The sequence below is a fragment of the Dermacentor andersoni genome, chromosome 8 (genome assembly GCF_023375885.2).
Source record: "Dermacentor andersoni chromosome 8, qqDerAnde1_hic_scaffold, whole genome shotgun sequence".
Lineage (NCBI taxonomy): Eukaryota > Metazoa > Arthropoda > Arachnida > Ixodida > Ixodidae > Dermacentor > Dermacentor andersoni.
Window position 1 is genome coordinate 55,375,319 of NC_092821.1, and position 6,821 is coordinate 55,382,139.

Here is a 6,821-nt window from a genome sequence, read left to right on the forward strand (position 1 = left end):
TTCTTTTTTCTTTTAATGTATTGTTCTTCTTTTAATCCATATGCCAGAAGTAGAATGAGAAACTTTATTAAAAAGAATGGTCCGGCAGTATTTGTTGCAGAGGCCTCAGGTGGCGGCTCGAGCTGCTTGGACTCGGGCGGCATCCTCGGCTTGCCGGACAACCCAGAGCCTGTCTGCTAACTCTGAACTTTTGAGATCCGCCTCCCAGCTGCGGCGACGGCGATGGAAAAGGTTCCCGGCGGCCGCCGCAGCTGGGGCGTCATAGGGAAGATGCGAGCTCGAGGCTTCCTGTACACTGGTAACGGCCGCGGTTATGGACGCGTTGCGAACGGAGGTGGTTTCAGTACCCTTGTTGACGGCACATTCTCAGAGCATGTGCTGCAGCGTTGCTCTTTGTCCGCACACTTTACACGCATCGGTTCGATATAAACCCGGGTAGCAGTGATGTAAGATGGCGGGGTTAGGTTACGGCCTCGTCACTGTTTAGTTTATCGTGCGGTGGCGGGAATGTGCGTTTCTCGAGCCTGTAGTGTTGGGTGAGGTCTCTGAACGTGGTCAGGCGATCGCCCCACGCCCATTGTGATTCTAGTTGCTGCATTTCTGCCGTAGTGTCCTGATCCGGCAAATCCTATGCCCCACTCTCGGGGGTGGAGGCGGCGACCACATTATCTGCCGCGGCTTGGCGTGTGACACCTCGAGCCGTGGCGTGGGCCGCCTCGTTGCCCTGGAGCGAGGCAGCGGTGTGTGCCGAGATAAAGAGGAGGAAGACCGCAGAATTTTGTTGTTGCGAGCGCGATGAGGAGTCGCCCTCGTCACACATTTGGAGTATGCGGACCGCTTCCCGCGAGACGCGGCCGCGCGCGACGTCGCGGATTGCCGACGGCGAGTCGGTGCTTGAGAGCCTTTCGTATCATGCATTCGACGTTGTCTTTTTTCGGACCCTATCCACTTCAGGTAGGGGGAACATACGTTATGAGTCTTATCGCGTACGCCTGCACGAGAGGGATCGCGCAGTGTTCGTGCATGCCATTGCGTCTATTGGTGATGCGACGCAAGAGTCGGATCGTGTCATCCACCGAACGACGAAATATTCGCACATTATGGCCATTTGCCTGCAGGTGTAACGCCAGGATTCTAATTTTTTCTACGTGTGGTACGGGTGTACCATCCGCCAATATAATGAGTATTTTGGGGTATTCCCTTTCCTCGTCGCGCAGGGTTTTACGACCTCTGCTTGTGGGTTTGTAGATTAAGATTTGGGTCTTGGTAGCCGAGCACCCGATGCCCGTTCCTCGTAAGTAATCCTTAACCGCATCTACTCCTCCCTATAGCGTTCGCTCGACGTGACCGTCGAATGCATATGCCAGAGTTGTCCGCAAAGAAGGCAACACCCATGGATATAGCTGAATAAAAGACCCCACGCTTCAGCATTAGTAAGAAAATAAGAAAATAATAATGTGTATAGACTATTTCGATGACACGTTATTGACAATTAAATGCCTAGATGCAATAACGGTCGACAGAATCAAGAGGTAACCGCAAAGTCATAAGAAAAACCGGTATACAGCAATCTTTCGAAACAGCTGCATTGCTTTGAATTTGCTACGAATAAAATTCACCAGCCACGTCTGATATTAACTCGTCAATTCAGAAATGCTTTGTAACTTGAAGCTCATGGATAACTTAATCGAAATGACAGTTTTTGTGAACACACCGAAGGAAACTAAATGAGCGTCCTTTTATTAACATTACCGCGGTCCGGAAAAGCATCAATAGAAGTGCACTATAATATTGAACCCGGTAATTTTTCTGACATTCTTATGGTGGCTTGAAAGACTGGTTCGAAATCTCCAATGTCTCACCATGGCTGCTTGATTCGTATTTTACCTGAGGGTTACAATAGAATTCGGAATTCTTTCTTCTGCTTTGGACAACGACAATTTCTTTTTCTACATGCTTGTCATTCTCTGCTGCTTGGTCAGAATTCTTTAGGGGAGAGATGCGCGATTAACTATAGAAAGAAGATCTGTAAAATCGTTCTTCAAAACAATCAGAGAAAAGGCGCTCCTGTACAGCCAAAGCAACCTTTATTTCACGAAATGTGAAATGTGGGGTGCCAGGTCAATGACTAGAAATATATAACTCCATAAACTTCAAGCAGTGCTCCAGCATACTTCTTTAACTATCCATCTTTGCTGACGCATTGCAACCGCCCTTTCGACATTTCCTAGAACATCTAGAGAGGTGCACATGCCTGCGCGAGCGTTCGCTCGCTAGTTATTCGTGGTCAGAGACCTTCTCAGAATTGCTGACGTCTATAGGTTGTCACTGTGACTTTAACGTTCTCGATGAAGTAGCTCGCGGCGGGAAATGAAGGTGGCTTCGGGAAGCATGTGCACCAACTAGTAATCAATTTATTACGCGACATCGCAATGCTGCCTGTAGCGTGTAGTATAATAATGTACACTCGTGAACTGTCACTTACTATGCTAAGAATTGTGGCGGAACTAATCTACGACGACTGAACAGGTAACGAAAATAACATTGGATTGAAATGAAAATCAATGTATTGTACACGTAATGGGTGTACGAGTCTATAAGTTTGTACAGTCGTGTTCATTAATAGTTGCAACACGGTGTCGGTGGAGGATGCGGCTTCATGACTACACGGCGGCGGGGACATGTCCGACATTTGAGGGCAGAACACCGTCCTAATAGCTGGTATTTAGTAAACAAATGTTTCGCACGTCAGCGCCGCCGTGCAGTGTTGGAGCTTCTTTTACCACGATCACCGTGTTGCAGCTCATATTGAACCCAACTGTACACCTAATGTCATAATGATTAAGACCTAATGAGTACATAATGAGTAAGCCTATTGGTTTGTCCACTGGTGTATGGTTCTTCACAGGTGGCAGCGTCATTATTGGCTTCGAAGAGAGTGGGTGAAAGTCCCTCGTACCCCTAACGTACAGATGTCGTGCCCACGCAAACGACTGCAATGTTCTTTTGAATCTGAGTGTCATCTGCACCGGCTAATACACGCAGAGTCCTGCGACGCACTATCTTGCTGAGTACCGAATTGACGGGAACTGATGACGGGATGCGACGCTGTAAATCAATGTGGACTCTACACTATACGCGTTCGTCAAGGCACTCGTGCCCATGTTTGAGGGAGAGCAGCGTACGTCGTTAGAGCGTTCAGGAAGCTACCCGAAGAGCATAGTGCCGGACTCGTATATATCCTAGAAATATTACAAGTATAGCTGTCTTTTTTCGACGCAAATATTTATTGCTTATGCTGAAAAAAGTATTTCTTATTTCAATCAAACAAAAGAAGCACCTGCTGTTAAAGGGTAAAATTCAAAATTTCTTCAAAACTTACATGGGAGCGAGTAGTTTTGCATACCGCTGGCGCTCCCGCCAGTTCTTGGTGCTTCGCCAAAAATATAGACACACGGAAAGAAAACTGGTTGGACAATGCGGACAATGATATGCATAAAAAATGTGTTTCATACCAGCATGTGCTATGCCATGACATTGATAAGAACTGCATCACCAAAAATAAATATTCCGCCTTTCACTGCAAAATGTATAGCTTTTCAAATAAAAGGTAGTACTTTCTGCAAAAACCATCTCGATCTACCACCACCTCCCAGTGAAAGTCTACACAAAGCCGCTCCTGCACTTCTCACAGCAATGCCGGCAGACACTCTTGTCCCACCCCGCTATGCGTGTGGATGTCTAAGAGGTGTCTTGTCCAGCCGTACACCGACCTACATACACCACAGATTTAGAGGTATGCTGTCCGCAAAATGTGCACATGTATTCAGTGTCACCAAAGCTAGATGTAGATACATCGCGAATAAAAGTTCGGAAAAGACTTTTATCTTTTTCTAGCAGTTGTTCTAATACACTTATATAACTAAGCAATCGCCACTTTCCGTGGAACCAATTCTAATGGTTCGTTCGTCCGGCAGATTAATGTGAAGGTTCTTGTAAACTATTGCAGTACGCAATCTTTTTAGGAAGCTGCATGCCCGTGCAAAGTATATACGAGGCACTAAACTTGTCACGCCTGTATGCGGTAAGTTCGCGTGACGAGAAACCGTATTCCCACGGTTAAAACTTTAGTCTACTGGCAACGTTGTCCCTCCTCTTTAGTGCACTCCCATTCACCCATATGTATGATAAGCGAACCTGTGATCTTCCCTAACCTTGTATACAGCAGAGGAAAAACAGTTTTTACTGAAAAAGGATGGGCTATCACTGACATAATGCAAAATAGCAGAGACCTGTCGAAGAGAAAAACCTGATGCGAAGAGAAAAAGTCGCTGCACGTGTAACGAGAGCATATAATGTTGTACGAGGATAGAGCGTAATGGTCATAGGCACCGAATACAAAGGGGCTCCTGGACCTGAGCCCCGTCCATAATTGTGGACCCCCCCCCCCCCCCTCCTGAAATGTCATTACCCAAGTGTTCAATGCCCGCAGAATTTTAAGTTTCTTTTGAGTTTGCCTCTACCTTTTTACTCAAAATTTATTCGGCCGAAAAACATGCTGCATCATTGTTGGCGCGGACGTGCACGGCTCTGAATTGATGTTAACGCTTTATTTCTGAAAATCCTGACAATAGGACAACAAGCGCATTAAAGCACAAGCGGGGGCTGCCTCATCCGCATTTTTTTCAATCCAACATTTTTTTAATTTCCTTTGTGAACACCACGCACAGACACAATATCTGTACATATACAGGGTGTACCACCTATCATGCTCCAAGATTTAGAAATGTGCAAATCCCACTTAGCTGGACAGAACGAAGATAATGTTGCTTGTCGTCACTCGGAGATACGCAGAATATTATTTGCATTCCACTTAACTATATAGTTAGCCTTAACTATTTATTAATATTCTCGAATAATAATAAATGAAAATTGTCAATGTCAAAATTTTAGAGCAATATGAAAAACTCCCGATACAGCTAACTCTTGCTCAATACGTGCTACATAACAGTGCTTTTCCGAGCGTGAAAGAAACCGGCGAATACACGTAAAGTGCCTCCTATCTCTCGTAAACTGCTGTTCTCTTCTGAGATTGTTAAACGTTACCTTAGTTTTCTTCAGATTAATTCAGAGTATGGTGCACGGTAAAGTCCCCCCATATAATCCTCCGAGCTGGGCAGCGGCTCAGAGGTGTCTTATAATTTCTCCCATCGAGGCCTTCAGGCGGGAGCTCACATATACATAGGTCACGCTGAGGCTTCGGTTTCCCAGCCGCACTTGTACAGCAGTGACTTCCAAAGCAGCGCTGCAAAGGTCTTGAACTGGTATGACGTGATGTGTTATTTCACGTCTGACATATAGCATGGCGCTTCCGTTCGGAAAGTCGGAATACTTTGGTTTTCATGTGCGACATAACCGGCAATTGATCTGGAACTTGGAAGACCAGCCTCGGACAGGGCTAATATTTACACAGGCATGTTGCGTAAGAAAAGTGACAGTTCAAGTAAATGGCTTATTTATATATTATTTATATATTTATTATACCGAGTGCATTATTACTCAAGTTAATTACTTCGAGACACCAATCACGCACGTTTTACAGCCATGAGCGAAATAACAGCATCTACGAGTGCACGCTGAACTGCATCATCACACCACTTTGTATACATGTAGGCAGGATCGCCTGGCGTCCAGACCGCAGGAACGCGGACGCACTACCTCTGTACACTTATGCGCGATTGTTCCATTTCTCCGACGCTTGGCGCTATCGCTTTCAAAGTGCTGCGAGAAGAGCTGCTGCCTCACTAGTACGACTGAGCGCTCGCCAACAGCAGCGTGCCACATTTAGACAGTAACGACGCGTACATACCTCTTTCTGAAGCTTTGGAACTATGAAGGCAGGAAGTACAATAAAGACACTTTGATGTCACTCGAAATAAACGGCATTGCAATTATGCATCGTCTCCAAAATGTGGATCACACGAGCACAAATATACAATATACCATGTTATACAGCTTCCTACCTCATTTGTTTTGTCTGCGTTCAGATTCTTTCTGGGCATTCGAACAATGTAAATGATCATGTTGACCACTAAGAGACCAGACATGCGTAAAAGGCCGGTCCTTACAATGGGCAAGTCTATGATCCCTGGCCTTGGGCGGCAAGGTGATCATGCTCGGAGCGTGCTCCCAGGTGTGTAGGTATGTTTCAAACGGAGCCTCGCCACTACTTTTTTTATTATATAAAGATATATGTGCGCTCCACTGCCATAAGAACAACTATATTCAAGTATTTTATTCGCCATAGTAACATATACTTACAATTTTATTTTAGACTTTATGCGACTGCGAGAGGTGATGCGCTCCAGTTGGAATCACGCAAACAGAATACAGAAGCGCACTTGAAGTCACGTTCTGCTGGACTCCGTCTCAGGTATCAAAAACGAATACTGCCGATAAGCTTTCGTGACTTATTGGTGAATTGAGATTTAGGTGATAATTTGAGAACAGCCGAACTGAGGTGCCCCTTCTGGCCATGGGCTACGGCCGCCAATGCAGCACACACCAGAGCACCGAGGAAGATCTGCCTTATGTTTATCTAATAAGATAAATGAGTTTAATATGCATAACATGTAGGATCACAAGTGAAGAAGTAGAAAGCTTTCTTTATGCGTTTTATAATAACCTGCCAGCCCACCTAATAACCGTCTGTCGACTTGTGGTGAAGCAAAAAGAAAACCTTTTTAATTGCGCAATCAAGATTTTTCGTGTTCATCCTTCTTATACACTTCTGAAAAGCTAAGACTGATATGAAGTGCAAG